This window comes from Lampris incognitus, chromosome 15, assembly GCF_029633865.1.
Source record: "Lampris incognitus isolate fLamInc1 chromosome 15, fLamInc1.hap2, whole genome shotgun sequence".
In the NCBI taxonomy this organism is placed as follows: domain Eukaryota; kingdom Metazoa; phylum Chordata; class Actinopteri; order Lampriformes; family Lampridae; genus Lampris; species Lampris incognitus.
Window position 1 is genome coordinate 18,966,462 of NC_079225.1, and position 22,767 is coordinate 18,989,228.

General features: G+C 45.6%; 2 non-coding genes and 1 pseudogene across 2 annotated transcripts; all 3 read left to right on the forward strand.

Annotated features, from left to right (window-relative positions):
• Positions 1-18,082: 18,082 nt before the first annotated feature.
• On the forward strand, positions 18,083-18,191 carry LOC130125664 (5S ribosomal RNA; annotated as a pseudogene).
• A 610-nt stretch (positions 18,192-18,801) lies between these two features.
• On the forward strand, positions 18,802-18,920 carry LOC130125653 (5S ribosomal RNA). The gene has a single exon (XR_008811518.1). It is a non-coding gene; the product is annotated as a 5S ribosomal RNA (ribosomal RNA).
• Positions 18,921-19,531: 611 nt separating this feature from the next.
• LOC130125665 (5S ribosomal RNA) lies at positions 19,532-19,650 on the forward strand. The gene has a single exon (XR_008811519.1). It is a non-coding gene; the product is annotated as a 5S ribosomal RNA (ribosomal RNA).
• The last annotated feature ends 3,117 nt before the right edge of the window (positions 19,651-22,767 follow it).

A 22,767-nucleotide genomic window follows, 5' to 3' on the forward strand; every position in this document is an offset into this window, starting at 1 on the left:
GACGGAGACAGGAAATCATCCTGATGGCATTGCGACTGATGGCGAAGCAGAGGGGCCCCAGTCAGCAGCACGCCATGAGATGGAGGAGGAGAGCGAGGTCGAGGAGGAGGAGGAGAAAAGAGGAAGCGGCGGTTTGACTGCGGCCTCTGAGAGGGTGGGGAGGATGCCGACGAGCGTCTCCACTCTGGCGCACGGGTCGCTGAGGGGTCAGGCTGTAACAACATCAGGGGACAGGAGCCGCAGCAACCAGAGGGAGGGCAGTTCGGCCAGCCTGGCGTCCTTGCCTTGCGGGCAGCCGGGGCAGAGAGGGCCTCTACACGGGCAGGGGAGTGAGAGACGACAGCCGAACCCTAAGGCTTCGGAATGGGATGGAGTTAGTAAGGGGAGGGAAGAGGGAACAAGCAGAAAGGGCAAGACTAAGAGGGGTAAATAATAATGGACTGAAAAGGGTGTGCATCATGTTTTTTGTTTGGGGATTATTTTTCTCTGTCTTTCCCACTCACCATGGTCAAAATAGCATCATTCAACGTACGTGGACTACGTGACATGGACAAGTTCACTAAAGTCGTAAAAATGTGTGATGCAGAAATAATCTGTCTCCAAGAAACCCACTGGGACACTGACTGTGAAACTCAGTGCAAGAAAAGGTGGCCTGGATCCTACTTTTCAAGCCATGGGACTCAGCGGGCACGAGGAGTAAGCATCATGGTGAGTAGCCACATTGAGGCTGATGCCACTCTAATAGACAAAGACATTGGGGGGAGGTGGGTTAAAGTGGGCTTTGTTTTTGAAGACACTGTCTACAAATTACTGAACATTTATGCGCCCAACCACGAGGGGGACAGGTCTTCTTTCTTTCGAGAATTGAATATCATAGCTAAAGACTGTGACATCATAGTTGGGGATTTCAATGTCAAGATGAGCAGGCTTGACATTAGCGATAACGGTAGCTATAAACACGACTGTTCTAGAGCGGCCCTGAATCTGTTTATGGCCAAGAATAATTTCTGTGATTTATGGAGAACCAGAAATCCCATAACACGAGAGTACTCGAGAGTACAGCCACAAATGGACACTGTACGGCAAAGTCGGATTGATTTTTGTTTAGTCAAGAAACCGCAGATCGACCTTTTCGATACTGTGCGCTATTGTTTAAATTTCATTAGTGATCATGCCATCCTGCGTGTGGGAATGGGGGGTAAAAGGAGGGGGAGGGGGGGAGGCGTGTGGCACCTTAATGCTAGCCTGCTGAACAGAAGGGATTATGTTGAATGCATCTCTAAATTGATCTCATTTGAATGTTCACAGCCTGAGTTTGGGGAAAATATCATAGAGGGGTGGGAGAAATTAAAAGTGAGAATTAAACAAAAAAGTATTCAGTTTGCGAAAAGATTGAACTTTACAACTAGAGAAAAAGAAAGATCATTAAGAAATACAATTGCTAAATCAAATGCACAACCGGTTGTCAATGTTGAAAGGCTTGTGAATATTCAAAATGAAATAAATGAAATTGAAAGGATAAAATGTGAAGGTGCTATAGTGAGGAGCCGTGCTCAATATGCAGTAGAAGGGGAGAAAAGTACAGCTTTTTTCCTCAACTTGGAAAAAAGGAAACAAAATCAGTGTTATTTGCAAGAAATCAAAAATAAAGAAGGTAAAGTAGTGACCAATTTCGTAGACATTCTGGAAACAGTACAAACTTTTTATAGTGACTTGTTTAAAACTGAGAGTTCAGACATACAAGCTACAAATGACATATTGGAAGAGATGACTGCTAAATTAAATGATGAGGATAAATCAGCGTGTGAACAGGAAATAACTGAGGAAGATATAGAGTGTGCAATAAATCAAATGATGTCAAATAAAAGCCCAGGTAGTGATGGGTTGACGGCAAACTTCTATAAAGCTTTCTGCAACACGCTCAAACCAACACTACTGAAATTGTATAAAACAATGGAAAAAGAACAGAAGGTACCGGAGTCAATGACTCTAGGCTTGATCACTTTAATTTTTAAGAAAGGGGAGAAGAATAAACTAACAAATTATAGGCCCATTACTCTGTTGAACAATGACTACAAAATACTAATGAAAATATTGGCAAACAGAGTCAAACAAATATTACATACAATAATAGAAGCCACCCAGGCTTATAGTGTGCCAGGGAGAGAAGTCACTGACACAGTACGCACCATAAGAGATGTGGTGGAGTATTTAAAAGAGACAGATCAAGCAGGTGTCCTTCTGGCCATTGACTTCAATAAAGCCTTTGACCGAGTAGAGCATCAATTTATGTTTAATGTACTGGAGAAGGTAGGTTTTGGAGACAGATTTCTAACTTGGGTAAAATTATTATATAGCAAAGCTACAGGTAAGGTCAAATGCAACGGTGCAACCACTGATGCGTTTCCTCTGGAAAGGTCGGTCAGACAAGGCTGTCCACTATCCTCAATCCTGTACACAATAATAGCAGAGCCACTAGGAATTCTATTAAAACAAGACAAGGGTATTAGAGGTATTGAGTTACCAGGGGGAGGATCCTGTGTCGTCCAGCAATTTGCTGATGACACCACCCTAACAGTAAAGGACATGGCAAGCATAGAGAGAGCAATGGCAGTAATAAACATGTACGGTCGAGCCTCTGGCTCCCGCATAAATGTAGGTAAGTCAGAAATCATGTTCATTAACATGGCTGAGCCTCAGCAGGAGACCACACCTTTTAAAATACAAAGCAAGCATATAAAAATTCTAGGTACCTACATCGGTAAAGATGTAGTGGCAGCTCGTGATCTGTCATGGACGGAAATTATTAGTAAAATAGAAAAATGTCTAAATTATTGGAAACTGAGAGACCTAAAACTCAAAGGTAGAGTAGTGGTTCTAAACAACTTAATATTGTCAAAACTAAACTATACATTAGCAGTTATAGAACTACCCTTATGGGTATTAAACAGAATAAATGAAATTATAACCAATTTTTTGTGGAGGGCAAAAGTAAGTAAAATAGCACGAAAAACATTAATAAGTAAGTACAGAGAGGGAGGACTTCAATTAGTAGATATAGAAAGCAAAAAAAGGGCGTTCAGGATCAAAACTGTGCAAAAATATCTGTGTGACTCCACAGCCCACGGCTGGAAAAGCCTGATGGCTTACTTCATAAACAAGGTATTTCACATAGGCGATTTTGTGCTGCTGATGCAACTAAAGCGACCGATGATGGCGGGGCTTCCAGGTTTCTATAGAGAAGTCCTGTCCGCTCACGCGGAATTTCTAAAGCATATAGACTATGCATGTGACTCGGTAAACGTCATCAGAGAAATGCCAATCTTTCTAAATAAGAAAATTCAAAAGACAGGTAAGCTTCTATGTAATAATGACATGTTAACAGCAGGTTTGGTCCAGTTGAAGGACGTCATGTATGAACTGATGCCGGGTTTTCTCCCCCCCCAAGCCATATATGACAGTATAAAGGAGATAAACTATGAGGCCAAAATTACGGAGACAACAAGCTATTATAACGACTTAAAGGAAAGCATCCCAAAAGAATGGCGGACAACCATAGAGCGGAGAGTGGTACAGAACAGAGAGGGGGAGCTCCCAGCCATGTTGGTGGAGCAAGGAGGAGAGTGGAGGAGTATACACAGATTGACAAGCAAACAGATCTATGGAAAGTTTCTGGCACAGGCGTCGCAACGTCCGACCTCTCTGCCGTTCTGGGGCAAAGTTATGCCCAATTTGAATGTGGGACAAATCTGGGGACAATGGAGGGTGAGAGGGAACAGCATTGAGGCAGAAGACAACGACTACAAAATCCGACACAACAAAGTGTTCACTAACGTTATTCTGCACCAATTTGACAAGGGGGTCGGCAGGGAGTGCGACGTCTGTGGCCTGCTGCCTGAAACACTATTGCACATGTACCGCCACTGCTCGGAGCTGGCGAGCTTCTTTGAAACCCTGAAAAAGTGCTTAGTCAACAAACTGGGATTAATTTGGGACAGCGGGGATTCGTGGGATGTATTCTTTGTGTTTGGAGTGTGGGAGAAGAGCAGGGTGAAGAACGCAGCGCTGTGCAAATTGCTCTTAAGTCACGCCCGGTGGGCCGTCAAATCACGTCGGAACATTGCGCACTTTGAACGCAGAATCATCCCGGTTTGGAACATTTTCAAAAACATGGTCAAAAAACAAACACATTACAGACTGACGCACGGCGATGCGGACTTCACCCGGCTCTTCATCAGAGACAGCCATCTCCTCTCCCTCAACAGGAGGGGGGAGATTGTGTGGAACTGGTGAGGGAGGGAGGGAGGGAGGGAGGGAGGGGAGGGAAAAAGTCTGAAATGATGTGAACGGAAAATGATGATTATTGGAAGTGTAAATATAAACAAAGTTAAAGACGCGTTACGGTTTTCTTTTAACTTTCTCTGTTATGTTTTATTGAAGTTAAGGGGAGGATGGGATCATTCTGTTTAATGTGGAATGTGTGTCATTTAAAATCTCAAAGTGGTGTTTTAATGTCACTTTCTTTTAAAAACACAGTCTAAGGTTTGTTCAAAAGGGCTGATTTGTTTCATTTTCTGTTCTGATTCCAAAGCGCTGATTTAAGTTGATGATTTGGAAAGCATGGCTTTATTTTATGTATAAAGAGAGACGGATACTATCTTGTGTAAGCGAAACAAAGTGTAAAACAAATGTAACAATGTGGAATTGATGGACAATACATGCAATCAAAAATGTATTTTTGTTCCCAAAAATATATTTTCATAATAAAAGACAAAAAAAAAAAAAAAAAAAAAAAAAATAACGCCCGATCTCGTCCGATCTCGGAAGCTAAGCAGGGTCGGGCCTGGTTAGTACTTGGATGGGAGACCGCCTGGGAATACCAGGTGCTGTAAGCCTTTTATCCCCCCGCCCCAACTATAATCCACAAAGCAAACGTATAGGAAAAACCAGACATACATTTTGGTCAAAGATCACTACAAGCTACTCAATGGCCACCTCTTATGTTTTAGTCTTATTCTTAAACTTAACACTTGACTCTTTCCACAGCAAACGCAATAAGATGTCACGTAGCTGGTCATAAACGCAGAAACTGGTGAAATAAGCTGATCGCAGAAAGAAGAAGCGCGGAGGCCGAATTATATATAAAAGAGCGGCACGGTGCCGGCTCAATGGCTTACGGCCATACCACTCTGATAACTTCCGGGTTGGCGTGGTGGCGGCGGAGCGGACGAAAAAGACATTAAATCGACGGGGAAACGAGAGCAGTCTCTGAAAATAACGTTTCTAACTTCCCCCCAGCAGCTTTCTGCTGCACGGGGGAAACTTTTGTGGCTTTAGAAGCACGAAAATGGCACAAACGGCAAGGACACTCGGACCGGACAAGACTTACGACGACGGGCAGACGGACAAACAAAATGGAGGTATGGCGGCGGAAACAAAGAAGCCCCAGCAGGACGCGAATCCGACTGAGGCAGATAGCGTGATGGAGAAGGGGGAGAGAGGAGAATTTGTGGTGGTGGAGAGTCGAGCGGAGAAACGAAAAGAGAGACGAGGTGGAGGGGTCACAGCAATGGGGTTGGTGAAAGAGACGGCGGTCGCAGCGGAAGCGGCGGGGAGGGAGGGGGAAGGGAGAGAGTTGGACAGAGACCTGGTGGTTAATGTGGACGTGGAGGGAGAAGACAAAATCTCCATGATGGAGCTTCTGCGTGCGGTTGACAACACGTGTGGGAGAGTATTGGGCTGCAGGTCGAAAAGCGACAAACGATGGGAGCTCACGATGAGTAACCCGAAAGGGAAAACAAGACTGCTGGACGGCTTCAAGATTAGAAACTCCAGAGTGGTGGCATCGGAAGTTACGAGGGACACCAGGATCGTCTCCTTTTTGAACCTTCCCCTGTATGTCACAGACAATCAAATTGTTACTAAACTGGAGCAGTGGGGCGTGGAGCCGGTGTCTCCTATCAAGCGGAGGAAGTGGGCCGGGACGGACGTTTTTGACGGGACGAGATTCCTCAAAGTCCGTTTCAATGAAAATGTCTCCTCTTTACCTTACAGCACCAAATTTGAGACGCTGGAAGGGATTGAATACTTCAGAGTGCTGCACGATAACCAATCTAAAGTTTGCAGGCTGTGCCTCCAGCCCGGACACATCCTACGGGAGTGCCCGGAGTTCAAGTGCTTCAAGTGCGGGGAGATCGGACACTACGCACGAGAATGCGCAGCCATGCCTGGAGCAGATCCCAAAGAGGAGACAGAGAGGGACACCGGCGAGGGAGTGGAGGACGGGGCAGAAGAGACGGAGACAGGAGATCATCCTGATGGCATTGCGACTGATGGCGAAGCAGAGGGGCCCCAGTCAGCTGCACGCCATGAGATGGAGGAGGAGAGCGAGGTCGAGGAGGAAGAGGAGGAGAAAAGAGGAAGCGGCGGTTTGACTGCGGCCTCTGAGAGGGTGGGGAGGATGCCGACGAGCGTCTCCACTCTGGCGCACGGGTCGCTGAGGGGTCAGGCTGTAACAACATCAGGGGACAGGAGCCGCAGCAACCAGAGGGAGGGCAGTTCGGCCAGCCTTGCGTCCTTGCCTTGCGGGCAGCCGGGGCAGAGAGGGCCTCTACACGGGCAGGGGAGTGAGAGACGACAGCCGAACCCTAAGGCTTCGGAATGGGATGGAGTTAGTAAGGGGAGGGAAGAGGGAACAAGCAGAAAGGGCAAGACTAAGAGGGGTAAATAATAATGGACTGAAAAGGGTGTGCATCATGTTTTTTGTTTGGGGATTATTTTTCTCTGTCTTTCCCACTCACCATGGTCAAAATAGCATCATTCAACGTACGTGGACTACGTGACATGGACAAGTTCACTAAAGTCGTAAAAATGTGTGATGCAGAAATAATCTGTCTCCAAGAAACCCACTGGGACACTGACTGTGAAACTCAGTGCAAGAAAAGGTGGCCTGGATCCTACTTTTCAAGCCATGGGACTCAGCGGGCACGAGGAGTAAGCATCATGGTGAGTAGCCACATTGAGGCTGATGCCACTCTAATAGACAAAGACATTGGGGGGAGGTGGGTTAAAGTGGGCTTTGTTTTTGAAGACACTGTCTACAAATTACTGAACATTTATGCGCCCAACCACGAGGGGGACAGGTCTTCTTTCTTTCGAGAATTGAATATCATAGCTAAAGACTGTGACATCATAGTTGGGGATTTCAATGTCAAGATGAGCAGGCTTGACATTAGCGATAACGGTAGCTATAAACACGACTGTTCTAGAGCGGCCCTGAATCTGTTTATGGCCAAGAATAATTTCTGTGATTTATGGAGAACCAGAAATCCCATAACACGAGAGTACTCGAGAGTACAGCCACAAATGGACACTGTACGGCAAAGTCGGATTGATTTTTGTTTAGTCAAGAAACCGCAGATCGACCTTTTCGATACTGTGCGCTATTGTTTAAATTTCATTAGTGATCATGCCATCCTGCGTGTGGGAATGGGGGGTAAAAGGAGGGGGAGGGGGGGAGGCGTGTGGCACCTTAATGCTAGCCTGCTGAACAGAAGGGATTATGTTGAATGCATCTCTAAAGTGATCTCATTTGAATGTTCACAGCCTGAGTTTGGGGAAAATATCATAGAGGGGTGGGAGAAATTAAAAGTGAGAATTAAACAAAAAAGTATTCAGTTTGCGAAAAGATTGAACTTTAAAACTAGAGAAAAAGAAAGATCATTAAGAAATACAATTGCTAAATTAAATGCACAACCGGTTGTCAATGTTGAAAGGCTTGTGAATATTCAAAATGAAATAAATGAAATTGAAAGGATAAAATGTGAAGGTGCTATAGTGAGGAGCCGTGCTCAATATGCAGTAGAAGGGGAGAAAAGTACAGCTTTTTTCCTCAACTTGGAAAAAAGGAAACAAAATCAGTGTTATTTGCAAGAAATCAAAAATAAAGAAGGTAAAGTAGTGACCAATTTCGTAGACATTCTGGAAACAGTACAAACTTTTTATAGTGACTTGTTTAAAACTGAGAGTTCAGACATACAAGCTACAAATGACATATTGGAAGAGATGACTGCTAAATTAAATGATGAGGATAAATCAGCGTGTGAACAGGAAATAACTGAGGAAGATATAGAGTGTGCAATAAATCAAATGATGTCAAATAAAAGCCCAGGTAGTGATGGGTTGACGGCAAACTTCTATAAAGCTTTCTGCAACACGCTCAAACCAACACTACTGAAATTGTATAAAACAATGGGAAAAGAACAGAAGGTACCGGAGTCAATGACTCTAGGCTTGATCACTTTAATTTTTAAGAAAGGGGAGAAGAATAAACTAACAAATTATAGGCCCATTACTCTGTTGAACAATGACTACAAAATACTAATGAAAATATTGGCAAACAGAGTCAAACAAATATTACATACAATAATAGAAGCCACCCAGGCTTATAGTGTGCCAGGGAGAGAAGTCACTGACACAGTACGCACCATAAGAGATGTGGTGGAGTATTTAAAAGAGACAGATCAAGCAGGTGTCCTTCTGGCCATTGACTTCAATAAAGCCTTTGACCGAGTAGAGCATCAATTTATGTTTAATGTACTGGAGAAGGTAGGTTTTGGAGACAGATTTCTAACTTGGGTAAAATTATTATATAGCAAAGCTACAGGTAAGGTCAAATGCAACGGTGCAACCACTGATGCGTTTCCTCTGGAAAGGTCGGTCAGACAAGGCTGTCCACTATCCTCAATCCTGTACACAATAATAGCAGAGCCACTAGGAATTCTATTAAAACAAGACAAGGGTATTAGAGGTATTGAGTTACCAGGGGGAGGATCCTGTGTCGTCCAGCAATTTGCTGATGACACCACCCTAACAGTAAAGGACATGGCAAGCATAGAGAGAGCAATGGCAGTAATAAACATGTACGGTCGAGCCTCTGGCTCCCGCATAAATGTAGGTAAGTCAGAAATCATGTTCATTAACATGGCTGAGCCTCAGCAGGAGACCACACCTTTTAAAATACAAAGCAAGCATATAAAAATTCTAGGTACCTACATCGGTAAAGATGTAGTGGCAGCTCGTGATCTGTCATGGACGGAAATTATTAGTAAAATAGAAAAATGTCTAAATTATTGGAAACTGAGAGACCTAAAACTCAAAGGTAGAGTAGTGGTTCTAAACAACTTAATATTGTCAAAACTAAACTATACATTAGCAGTTATAGAACTACCCTTATGGGTATTAAACAGAATAAATGAAATTATAACCAATTTTTTGTGGAGGGCAAAAGTAAGTAAAATAGCACGAAAAACATTAATAAGTAAGTACAGAGAGGGAGGACTTCAATTAGTAGATATAGAAAGCAAAAAAAGGGCGTTCAGGATCAAAACTGTGCAAAAATATCTGTGTGACTCCACAGCCCACGGCTGGAAAAGCCTGATGGCTTACTTCATAAACAAGGTATTTCACATAGGCGATTTTGTGCTGCTGATGCAACTAAAGCGACCGATGATGGCGGGGCTTCCAGGTTTCTATAGAGAAGTCCTGTCCGCTCACGCGGAATTTCTAAAGCATATAGACTATGCATGTGACTCGGTAAACGTCATCAGAGAAATGCCAATCTTTCTAAATAAGAAAATTCAAAAGACAGGTAAGCTTCTATGTAATAATGACATGTTAACAGCAGGTTTGGTCCAGTTGAAGGACGTCATGTATGAACTGATGCCGGGTTTTCTCCCCCCCCAAGCCATATATGACAGTATAAAGGAGATAAACTATGAGGCCAAAATTACGGAGACAACAAGCTATTATAACGACTTAAAGGAAAGCATCCCAAAAGAATGGCGGACAACCATAGAGCGGAGAGTGGTACAGAACAGAGAGGGGGAGCTCCCAGCCATGTTGGTGGAGCAAGGAGGAGAGTGGAGGAGTATACACAGATTGACAAGCAAACAGATCTATGGAAAGTTTCTGGCACAGGCGTCGCAACGTCCGACCTCTCTGCCGTTCTGGGGCAAAGTTATGCCCAATTTGAATGTGGGACAAATCTGGGGACAATGGAGGGTGAGAGGGAACAGCATTGAGGCAGAAGACAACGACTACAAAATCCGACACAACAAAGTGTTCACTAACGTTATTCTGCACCAATTTGACAAGGGGGTCGGCAGGGAGTGCGACGTCTGTGGCCTGCTGCCTGAAACACTATTGCACATGTACCGCCACTGCTCGGAGCTGGCGAGCTTCTTTGAAACCCTGAAAAAGTGCTTAGTCAACAAACTGGGATTAATTTGGGACAGCGGGGATTCGTGGGATGTATTCTTTGTGTTTGGAGTGTGGGAGAAGAGCAGGGTGAAGAACGCAGCGCTGTGCAAATTGCTCTTAAGTCACGCCCGGTGGGCCGTCAAATCACGTCGGAACATTGCGCACTTTGAACGCAGAATCATCCCGGTTTGGAACATTTTCAAAAACATGGTCAAAAAACAAACACATTACAGACTGACGCACGGCGATGCGGACTTCACCCGGCTCTTCATCAGAGACAGCCATCTCCTCTCCCTCAACAGGAGGGGGGAGATTGTGTGGAACTGGTGAGGGAGGGAGGGAGGGAGGGAGGGAGGGGAGGGAAAAAGTCTGAAATGATGTGAACGGAAAATGATGATTATTGGAAGTGTAAATATAAACAAAGTTAAAGACGCGTTACGGTTTTCTTTTAACTTTCTCTGTTATGTTTTATTGAAGTTAAGGGGAGGATGGGATCATTCTGTTTAATGTGGAATGTGTGTCATTTAAAATCTCAAAGTGGTGTTTTAATGTCACTTTCTTTTAAAAACACAGTCTAAGGTTTGTTCAAAAGGGCTGATTTGTTTCATTTTCTGTTCTGATTCCAAAGCGCTGATTTAAGTTGATGATTTGGAAAGCATGGCTTTATTTTATGTATAAAGAGAGACGGATACTATCTTGTGTAAGCGAAACAAAGTGTAAAACAAATGTAACAATGTGGAATTGATGGACAATACATGCAATCAAAAATGTATTTTTGTTCCCAAAAATATATTTTCATAATAAAAGACAAAAAAAAAAAATAAATAACGCCCGATCTCGTCCGATCTCGGAAGCCAAGCAGGGTCGGGCCTGGTTAGTACTTGGATGGGAGACCGCCTGGGAATACCAGGTGCTGTAAGCCTTTTATCCCCCCGCCCCAACTATAATCCACAAAGCAAACGTATAGGAAAAGCCAGACATACATTTTGGTCAAAGATCACTACAAGCTACTCAATGGCCACCTCTTATGTTTTAGTCTTATTCTGTCACAGTCTCTCGCCCTTGACATCAAAGCGATCGCCCTTGACACCTGCTGACCCCCCCCCCTTCACCGCGGTACACCAGTTGGCCATCAGAGGAATCGCCGCTCTCCGTTGACATCAAAGCGATCGCCATCACCCTTAAAAAGCCTCCACTGTGAACCAGTCTGCGCTGGAACGTCGCCTTTCATGGACTTCTGCCTGCCCGCCTGCCTACCAGCCACTGAGCGAACTCCTGCTCTACCCCTGAGATCGGTTACTTCCATAAAGACTTGATTTCTTCCCTTACCTGGTTGTCCCGTCTGCTTTTGGGTTCTTTCCTGACACGTGACATATTCTTACACTTAACACTTGACTCTTTCCACAGCAAACGCAATAAGATGTCACGTAGCTGGTCATAAACGCAGAAACTGGTGAAATAAGCTGATAGCAGAAAGAAGAAGCGCGGAGGTAGAATTATATATAAACGAGCGGCACGGTGCCGGCTCAACGGCTTACGGCCATACCACTCTGATAACTTCCGGGTTGGCGTGGTGGCGGCGGAGCGGACGAAAAAGACATTAAATCGACGGGGAAACGAGAGCAGTCTCTGAAAATCACGTTTCTAACTCCCCCCCAGCAGCTTTCTGCTGCACGGGGGAAACTTTTGTGGCTTTAGAAGCACGAAAATGGCACAGACGGCAAGGACACTCGGACCGGACAAGACTTACGACGACGGGCAGACGGACAAACAAAATGGAGGTATAGCGGCGGAAACAAAGAAGCCCCAGCAGGACGCGAATCCGACTGAGGCAGAAAGCGTGATGGAGAAGGGGGAGAGAGGAGAATTTGTGGTGGTGGAGAGTCGAGCGGAGAAACGAAAAGAGAGACGAGGTGGAGGGGCCACAGCAATGGGGTTGGTGAAAGAGACGGCGGTCGCAGCGGAAGCGGCGGGGAGGGAGGGGGAAGGGAGAGAGATGGATAGAGACCTGGTGGTTAATGTGGACGTGGAGGGAGAAGACAAAATCTCCATGATGGAGCTTCTGCGTGCGGTTGACAACACGTGTGGGAGAGTATTGGGCTGCAGGTCGAAAAGCGACAAGCGATGGGAGCTCACGATGAGTAACCCGAAAGGGAAAACAAGACTGCTGGACGGCTTCAAGATTAGAAACTCCAGAGTGGTGGCATCGGAAGTTACGAGGGACACCAGGATCGTCTCCTTTTTGAACCTTCCCCTGTATGTCACAGACAATCAAATTGTTACTAAACTGAAGCAGTGGGGCGTGGAGCCGGTGTCTCCTATCAAGCGGAGGAAGTGGGCCGGGACGGACGTTTTTGACGGGACGAGATTCCTCAAAGTCCGTTTCAATGAAAATGTCTCCTCTTTACCTTACAGCACCAAATTTGAGACGCTGGAAGGGATTGAATACTTCAGAGTGCTGCACGATAATCAATCTAAAGTTTGCAGGCTGTGCCTCCAGCCCGGACACATCCTACGGGAGTGCCCGGAGTTCAAGTGCTTCAAGTGCGTGGAGATCGGACACTACGCACGAGAATGCGCAGCCATGCCTGGAGCAGATCCCAAAGAGGAGACAGAGAGGGACACCGGCGAGGGAGTGGAGGACGGGGCAGAAGAGACGGAGACAGGAAATCATCCTGATGGCATTGCGACTGATGGCGAAGCAGAGGGGCCCCAGTCAGCTGCACGCCATGAGATGGAGGAGGAGAGCGAGGTCGAGGAGGAAGAGGAGGAGGAGGAGGAGAAAAGAGGAAGCGGCGGTTTGACTGCGGCCTCTGAGAGGGTGGGGAGGATGCCGACGAGCGTCTCCACTCTGGCGCACGGGTCGCTGAGGGGTCAGGCTGTAACAACATCAGGGGACAGGAGCCGCAGCAACCAGAGGGAGGGCAGTTCGGCCAGCCTTGCGTCCTTGCCTTGCGGGCAGCCGGGGCAGAGAGGGCCTCTACACGGGCAGGGGAGTGAGAGACGACAGCCGAACCCTAAGGCTTCGGAATGGGATGGAGTCAGTAAGGGGAGGGAAGAGGGAACAAGCAGAAAGGGCAAGACTAAGAGGGGTAAATAATAATGGACTGAAAAGGGTGTGCATCATGTTTTTTGTTTGGGGATTATTTTTCTCTGTCTTTCCCACTCACCATGGTCAAAATAGCATCATTCAACGTACGTGGACTACGTGACATGGACAAGTTCACTAAAGCCGTAAAAATGTGTGATGCAGAAATAATCTGTCTCCAAGAAACCCACTGGGACACTGACTGTGAAACTCAGTGCAAGAAAAGGTGGCCTGGATCCTACTTTTCAAGCCATGGGACTCAGCGGGCACGAGGAGTAAGCATCATGGTGAGTAGCCACATTGAGGCTGATGCCACTCTAATAGACAAAGACATTGGGGGGAGGTGGGTTAAAGTGGGCTTTGTTTTTGAAGACACTGTCTACAAATTACTGAACATTTATGCGCCCAACCACGAAGGGGACAGGTCTTCTTTCTTTCGAGAATTGAATATCATAGCTAAAGACTGTGACATCATAGTTGGGGATTTCAATGTCAAGATGAGCAGGCTTGACATTAGCGATAACGGTAGCTATAAACACGACTGTTCCAGAGCGGCCCTGAATCTGTTTATGGCCAAGAATAATTTCTGTGATTTATGGAGAACCAGAAATCCCATAACACGAGAGTACTCGAGAGTACAGCCACAAATGGACACTGTACGGCAAAGTCGGATTGATTTTTGTTTAGTCAAGAAACCGCAGATCGACCTTTTCGATACTGTGCGCTATTGTTTAAATTTCATTAGTGATCATGCCATCCTGCGTGTGGGAATGGGGGGTAAAAGGAGGGGGAGGGGGGGAGGCGTGTGGCACCTTAATGCTAGCCTGCTGAACAGAAGGGATTATGTTGAATGCATCTCTAAATTGATCTCATTTGAATGTTCACAGCCTGAGTTTGGGGAAAATATCATAGAGGGGTGGGAGAAATTAAAAGTGAGAATTAAACAAAAAAGTATTCAGTTTGCGAAAAGATTGAACTTTACAACTAGAGAAAAAGAAAGATCATTAAGAAATACAATTGCTAAATTAAATGCACAACCGGTTGTCAATGTTGAAAGGCTTGTGAATATTCAAAATGAAATAAATGAAATTGAAAGGATAAAATGTGAAGGTGCTATAGTGAGGAGCCGTGCTCAATATGCAGTAGAAGGGGAGAAAAGTACAGCTTTTTTCCTCAACTTGGAAAAAAGGAAACAAAATCAGTGTTATTTGCAAGAAATCAAAAATAAAGAAGGTAAAGTAGTGACCAATTTCGTAGACATTCTGGAAACAGTACAAACTTTTTATAGTGACTTGTTTAAAACTGAGAGTTCAGACATACAAGCTACAAATGACATATTGGAAGAGATGACTGCTAAATTAAATGATGAGGATAAATCAGCGTGTGAACAGGAAATAACTGAGGAAGATATAGAGTGTGCAATAAATCAAATGATGTCAAATAAAAGCCCAGGTAGTGATGGGTTGACGGCAAACTTCTATAAAGCTTTCTGCAACACGCTCAAACCAACACTACTGAAATTGTACAAAACAATGGAAAAAGAACAGAAGGTACCGGAGTCAATGACTCTAGGCTTGATCACTTTAATTTTTAAGAAAGGGGACAAGGATGAACTAACAAATTATAGGCCCATTACTCTGTTGAACAATGACTACAAAATACTAATGAAAATATTGGCAAACAGAGTCAAACAAATATTACATACAATAATAGAAGCCACCCAGGCTTATAGTGTGCCAGGGAGAGAAGTCACTGACACAGTACGCACCATAAGAGATGTGGTGGAGTATTTAAAAGAGACAGATCAAGCAGGTGTCCTTCTGGCCATTGACTTCAATAAAGCCTTTGACCGAGTAGAGCATCAATTTATGTTTAATGTACTGGAGAAGGTAGGTTTTGGAGACAGATTTCTAACTTGGGTAAAATTGTTATATAGCAAAGCTACAGGTAAGGTCAAATGCAACGGTGCAACCACTGATGCGTTTCCTCTGGAAAGGTCGGTCAGACAAGGCTGTCCACTATCCTCAATCCTGTACACAATAATAGCAGAGCCACTAGGAATTCTATTAAAACAAGACAAGGGTATTAGAGGTATTGAGTTACCAGGGGGAGGATCCTGTGTCGTCCAGCAATTTGCTGATGACACCACCCTAACAGTAAAGGACATGGCAAGCATAGAGAGAGCAATGGCAGTAATAAACATGTACGGTCGAGCCTCTGGCTCCCGCATAAATGTAGGTAAGTCAGAAATCATGTTCATTAACATGGCTGAGCCTCAGCAGGAGACCACACCTTTTAAAATACAAAGCAAGCATATAAAAATTCTAGGTACCTACATCGGTAAAGATGTAGTGGCAGCTCGTGATCTGTCATGGACGGAAATTATTAGTAAAATAGAAAAATGTCTAAATTATTGGAAACTGAGAGACCTAAAACTCAAAGGTAGAGTAGTGGTTCTAAACAACTTAATATTGTCAAAACTAAACTATACATTAGCAGTTATAGAACTACCCTTATGGGTATTAAACAGAATAAATGAAATTATAACCATTTTTTTGTGGAGGGCAAAAGTAAGTAAAATAGCACGAAAAACATTAATAAGTAAGTACAGAGAGGGAGGACTTCAATTAGTAGATATAGAAAGCAAAAAAAGGGCGTTCAGGATCAAAACTGTGCAAAAATATCTGTGTGACTCCACAGCCCACGGCTGGAAAAGCCTGATGGCTTACTTCATAAACAAGGTACTTCACATAGGCGATTTTGTGCTGCTGATGCAACTAAAGAGACCGATGATGGCGGGGCTTCCAGGTTTCTATAGAGAAGTCCTGTCCGCTCACGCGGAATTTCTAAAGCATATAGACTATGCATGTGACTCGGTAAACGTCATCAGAGAAATGCCAATCTTTCTAAATAAGAAAATTCAAAAGACAGGTAAGCTTCTATGTAATAATGACATGTTAACAGCAGGTTTGGTCCAGTTGAAGGACGTCATGTATGAACTGATGCCGGGTTTTCTCCCCCCCCAAGCCATATATGACAGTATAAAGGAGATAAACTATGAGGCCAAAATTACGGAGACAACAAGCTATTATAACGATTTAAAGGAAAGCATCCCAAAAGAATGGCGGACAACCATAGAGCAGAGAGTGGTACAGAACAGAGAGGGGAAGCTCCCAGCCATGTTGGTGGAGCAAGGAGGAGAGTGGAGGAGTATACACAGGTTGACAAGCAAACAGATCTATGAAAAGTTTCTGGCACAGGCGTCGCAACGTCCGACCTCTCTGCCGTTCTGGGGCAAAGTTATGCCCAATTTGAATGTGGGACAAATCTGGGGACAATGGAGGGTGAGAGGGAACAGCATTGAGGCAGAAGACAACGACTACAAAATCCGACACAACAAAGTGTTCACTAACGTTATTCTGCACCAGTTTGACAAGGGGGTCGGCAGGGAGTGCGACGTCTGTGGCCTGCTGCCTGAAACACTATTGCACATGTACCGCCACTGCTCGGAGCTGGCGAGCTTCTTTGAAACCCTGAAAAAGTGCTTAGTCAACAAACTGGGATTAATTTGGGACAGCGGGGATTCGTGGGATGTATTCTTTGTGTTTGGAGTGTGGGAGAAGAGCAGGGTGAAGAACGCAGCGCTGTGCAAATTGCTCTTAAGTCACGCCCGGTGGGCCGTCAAATCACGTCGGAACATTGCGCACTTTGAACGCAGAATCATCCCGGTTTGGAACATTTTCAAAAACATGGTCAAAAAACAAACACATTACAGACTGACGCACGGCGATGCGGACTTCACCCGGCTCTTCATCAGAGACAGCCATCTCCTCTCCCTCAACAGGAGGGGGGAGATTGTGTGGAACTGGTGAGGGAGGGAGGGAGGGGAGGAAAAAGTCTGAAATGATGTGAACGGAAAATGATGATTATTGGAAGTGTAAATATAAACAGAGTTAAAGACGCGTTACGGTTTTCTTTTAACTTTCTCTGTTATGTTTTATTGAAGTTAAGGGGAGGATGGGATCATTCTGTTTAATGTGGAATGTGTGTCATTTAAAATCTCAAAGTGGTGTTTTAATGTCACTTTCTTTTAAAAACACAGTCTAAGGTTTGTTCAGAAGGGCTGATTTGTTTCATTTTCTGTTCTGATTCCAAAGCGCTGATTTAAGTTGATGATTTGGAAAGCATGGCTTTATTTTATGTATAAAGAGAGACGGATACTATCTTGTGTAAGCGAAACAAAGTGTAAAACAAATGTAACAATGTGGAATTGATGGACAATACATGCAATCAAAAATGTATTTTTGTTCCCAAAAATATATTTTCATAATAAAAGACAAAAAAAAAAAAAAAAAAAAAAATAACGCCCGATCTCGTCCGATCTCGGAAGCTAAGCAGGGTCGGGCCTGGTTAGTACTTGGATGGGAGACCGCCTGGGAATACCAGGTGCTGTAAGCCTTTTATCCCCCCGCCCCAACTATAATCCACAAAGCAAACGTATAGGAAAAACCAGACATACATTTTGGTCAAAGATCACTACAAGCTACTCAATGGCCACCTCTTATGTTTTAGTCTTATTCTTAAACTTAACACTTGACTCTTTCCACAGCAAACGCAATAAGATGTCACGTAGCTGGTCATAAACGCAGAAACTGGTGAAATAAGCTGATCGCAGAAAGAAGAAGCGCGGAGGCCGAATTATATATAAAAGAGCGGCACGGTGCCGGCTCAATGGCTTACGGCCATACCACTCTGATAACGTCCGATCTCGGAAGCCAAGCAGGGTCGGGCCTGGTTAGTACTTGGATGGGAGACCGCCTGGGAATACCAGGTGCTGTAAGCCTTTTATCCCCCCGCCCCAACTATGATCCACAAAGCAAACGTATAGGAAAAACCAGACATACATTTTGGTCAAAGATCACTACAAGCTACTCAATGGCCACCTCTTATGTTTTAGTCTTATTCTGTCACAGTCTCTCGCCCTTGACATCAAAGCGATCGCCCTTGACACCTGCTGACCCCCCCCCCTTCACCGCGGTACACCAGTTGGCCATCAAAGGAATCGCCGCTCTCCGTTGACATCAAAGCGATCGCCATCACCCTTAAAAAGCCTCCACTGTGAACCAGTCTGCGCTGGAACGTCGCCTTTCATGGACTTCTGCCTGCCCGCCTGCCTACCAGCCACTGAGCGAACTCCTGCTCTACCCCTGAGATCGGTTACTTCCATAAAGACTTGATATCTTCCCTTACCTGGTTGTCCCGTCTGCTTTTGGGTTCTTTCCTGACACGTGACATACTCTTACACTTAACACTTCACTCTTTCCACAGCAAACGCAATAAGATGTCACGTAGCTGGTCATAAACGCAGAAACTGGTGAAATAAGCTGATAGCAGAAAGAAGAAGCGCGGAGGCCGAATTATATATAAAAGAGCGGCACGGTGCCGGCTCAACGGCTTACGGCCATACCACTCTGATAACGCCCGATCTCGTCCGATCTCGGAAGCTAAGCAGGGTCGGGCCTGGTTAGTACTTGGATGGGAGACCGCCTGGGAATACCAGGTGCTGTAAGCCTTTTATCCCCCCGCCCCAACTATAATCCACAAAGCAAACGTATAGGAAAAACCAGACATACATTTTGGTCAAAGATCACTACAAGCTACTCAATGGCCACCTCTTATGTTTTAGTCTTATTCTGTCACAGTCTCTCGCCCTTGACATCAAAGCGATCGCCCTTGACACCTGCTGACCCCCCCCCCCTTCACCGCGGTACACCAGTTGGCCATCAAAGGAATCGCCGCTCTCCGTTGACATCAAAGCGATCGCCATCACCCTTAAAAAGCCTCCACTGTGAACCAGTCTGCGCTGGAACGTCGCCTTTCATGGACTTCTGCCTGCCCGCCTGCCTACCAGCCACTGAGCGAACTCCTGCTCTACCCCTGAGATCGGTTACTTCCATAAAGACTTGATTTCTTCCCTTACCTGGTTGTCCCGTCTGCTTTTGGGTTCTTTCCTGACACGTGACATATTCTTACACTTAACACTTGACTCTTTCCACAGCAAACGCAATAAGATGTCACGTAGCTGGTCATAAACGCAGAAACTGGTGAAATAAGCTGATAGCAGAAAGAAGAAGCGCGGAGGCCGAATTATATATAAAAGAGCGGCACGGTGCCGGCTCAATGGCTTACGGCCATACCACTCTGATAACGCCCGATCTCGTCCGATCTCGGAAGCTAAGCAGGGTCGGGCCTGGTTAGTACTTGGATGGGAGACCGCCTGGGAATACCAGGTGCTGTAAGCCTTTTATCCCCCCGCCCCAACTATAATCCACAAAGCAAACGTATAGGAAAAACCAGACATACATTTTGGTCAAAGATCACTACAAGCTACTCAATGGCCACCTCTTATGTTTTAGTCTTATTCTTAAACTTAACACTTGACTCTTTCCACAGCAAACGCAATAAGATGTCACGTAGCTGGTCATAAACGCAGAAACTGGTGAAATAAGCTGATCGCAGAAAGAAGAAGCGCGGAGGCCGAATTATATATAAAAGAGCGGCACGGTGCCGGCTCAATGGCTTACGGCCATACCACTCTGATAACTTCCGGGTTGGCGTGGTGGCGGCGGAGCGGACGAAAAAGACATTAAATCGACGGGGAAACGAGAGCAGTCTCTGAAAATAACGTTTCTAACTTCCCCCCAGCAGCTTTCTGCTGCACGGGGGAAACTTTTGTGGCTTTAGAAGCACGAAAATGGCACAAACGGCAAGGACACTCGGACCGGACAAGACTTACGACGACGGGCAGACGGACAAACAAAATGGAGGTATGGCGGCGGAAACAAAGAAGCCCCAGCAGGACGCGAATCCGACTGAGGCAGATAGCGTGATGGAGAAGGGGGAGAGAGGAGAATTTGTGGTGGTGGAGAGTCGAGCGGAGAAACGAAAAGAGAGACGAGGTGGAGGGGTCACAGCAATGGGGTTGGTGAAAGAGACGGCGGTCGCAGCGGAAGCGGCGGGGAGGGAGGGGGAAGGGAGAGAGTTGGACAGAGACCTGGTGGTTAATGTGGACGTGGAGGGAGAAGACAAAATCTCCATGATGGAGCTTCTGCGTGCGGTTGACAACACGTGTGGGAGAGTATTGGGCTGCAGGTCGAAAAGCGACAAACGATGGGAGCTCACGATGAGTAACCCGAAAGGGAAAACAAGACTGCTGGACGGCTTCAAGATTAGAAACTCCAGAGTGGTGGCATCGGAAGTTACGAGGGACACCAGGATCGTCTCCTTTTTGAACCTTCCCCTGTATGTCACAGACAATCAAATTGTTACTAAACTGGAGCAGTGGGGCGTGGAGCCGGTGTCTCCTATCAAGCGGAGGAAGTGGGCCGGGACGGACGTTTTTGACGGGACGAGATTCCTCAAAGTCCGTTTCAATGAAAATGTCTCCTCTTTACCTTACAGCACCAAATTTGAGACGCTGGAAGGGATTGAATACTTCAGAGTGCTGCACGATAACCAATCTAAAGTTTGCAGGCTGTGCCTCCAGCCCGGACACATCCTACGGGAGTGCCCGGAGTTCAAGTGCTTCAAGTGCGGGGAGATCGGACACTACGCACGAGAATGCGCAGCCATGCCTGGAGCAGATCCCAAAGAGGAGACAGAGAGGGACACCGGCGAGGGAGTGGAGGACGGGGCAGAAGAGACGGAGACAGGAAATCATCCTGATGGCATTGCGACTGATGGCGAAGCAGAGGGGCCCCAGTCAGCAGCACGCCATGAGATGGAGGAGGAGAGCGAGGTCGAGGAGGAGGAGGAGAAAAGAGGAAGCGGCGGTTTGACTGCGGCCTCTGAGAGGGTGGGGAGGATGCCGACGAGCGTCTCCACTCTGGCGCACGGGTCGCTGAGGGGTCAGGCTGTAACAACATCAGGGGACAGGAGCCGCAGCAACCAGAGGGAGGGCAGTTCGGCCAGCCTTGCGTCCTTGCCTTGCGGGCAGCCGGGGCAGAGAGGGCCTCTACACGGGCAGGGGAGTGAGAGACGACAGCCGAACCCTAAGGCTTCGGAATGGGATGGAGTTAGTAAGGGGAGGGAAGAGGGAACAAGCAGAAAGGGCAAGACTAAGAGGGGTAAATAATAATGGACTGAAAAGGGTGTGCATCATGTTTTTTGTTTGGGGATTATTTTTCTCTGTCTTTCCCACTCACCATGGTCAAAATAGCATCATTCAACGTACGTGGACTACGTGACATGGACAAGTTCACTAAAGTCGTAAAAATGTGTGATGCAGAAATAATCTGTCTCCAAGAAACCCACTGGGACACTGACTGTGAAACTCAGTGCAAGAAAAGGTGGCCTGGATCCTACTTTTCAAGCCATGGGACTCAGCGGGCACGAGGAGTAAGCATCATGGTGAGTAGCCACATTGAGGCTGATGCCACTCTAATAGACAAAGACATTGGGGGGAGGTGGGTTAAAGTGGGCTTTGTTTTTGAAGACACTGTCTACAAATTACTGAACATTTATGCGCCCAACCACGAGGGGGACAGGTCTTCTTTCTTTCGAGAATTGAATATCATAGCTAAAGACTGTGACATCATAGTTGGGGATTTCAATGTCAAGATGAGCAGGCTTGACATTAGCGATAACGGTAGCTATAAACACGACTGTTCTAGAGCGGCCCTGAATCTGTTTATGGCCAAGAATAATTTCTGTGATTTATGGAGAACCAGAAATCCCATAACACGAGAGTACTCGAGAGTACAGCCACAAATGGACACTGTACGGCAAAGTCGGATTGATTTTTGTTTAGTCAAGAAACCGCAGATCGACCTTTTCGATACTGTGCGCTATTGTTTAAATTTCATTAGTGATCATGCCATCCTGCGTGTGGGAATGGGGGGTAAAAGGAGGGGGAGGGGGGGAGGCGTGTGGCACCTTAATGCTAGCCTGCTGAACAGAAGGGATTATGTTGACTGCATCTCTAAAGTGATCTCATTTGAATGTTCACAGCCTGAGTTTGGGGAAAATATCATAGAGGGGTGGGAGAAATTAAAAGTGAGAATTAAACAAAAAAGTATTCAGTTTGCGAAAAGATTGAACTTTAAAACTAGAGAAAAAGAAAGATCATTAAGAAATACAATTGCTAAATTAAATGCACAACCGGTTGTCAATGTTGAAAGGCTTGTGAATATTCAAAATGAAATAAATGAAATTGAAAGGATAAAATGTGAAGGTGCTATAGTGAGGAGCCGTGCTCAATATGCAGTAGAAGGGGAGAAAAGTACAGCTTTTTTCCTCAACTTGGAAAAAAGGAAACAAAATCAGTGTTATTTGCAAGAAATCAAAAATAAAGAAGGTAAAGTAGTGACCAATTTCGTAGACATTCTGGAAACAGTACAAACTTTTTATAGTGACTTGTT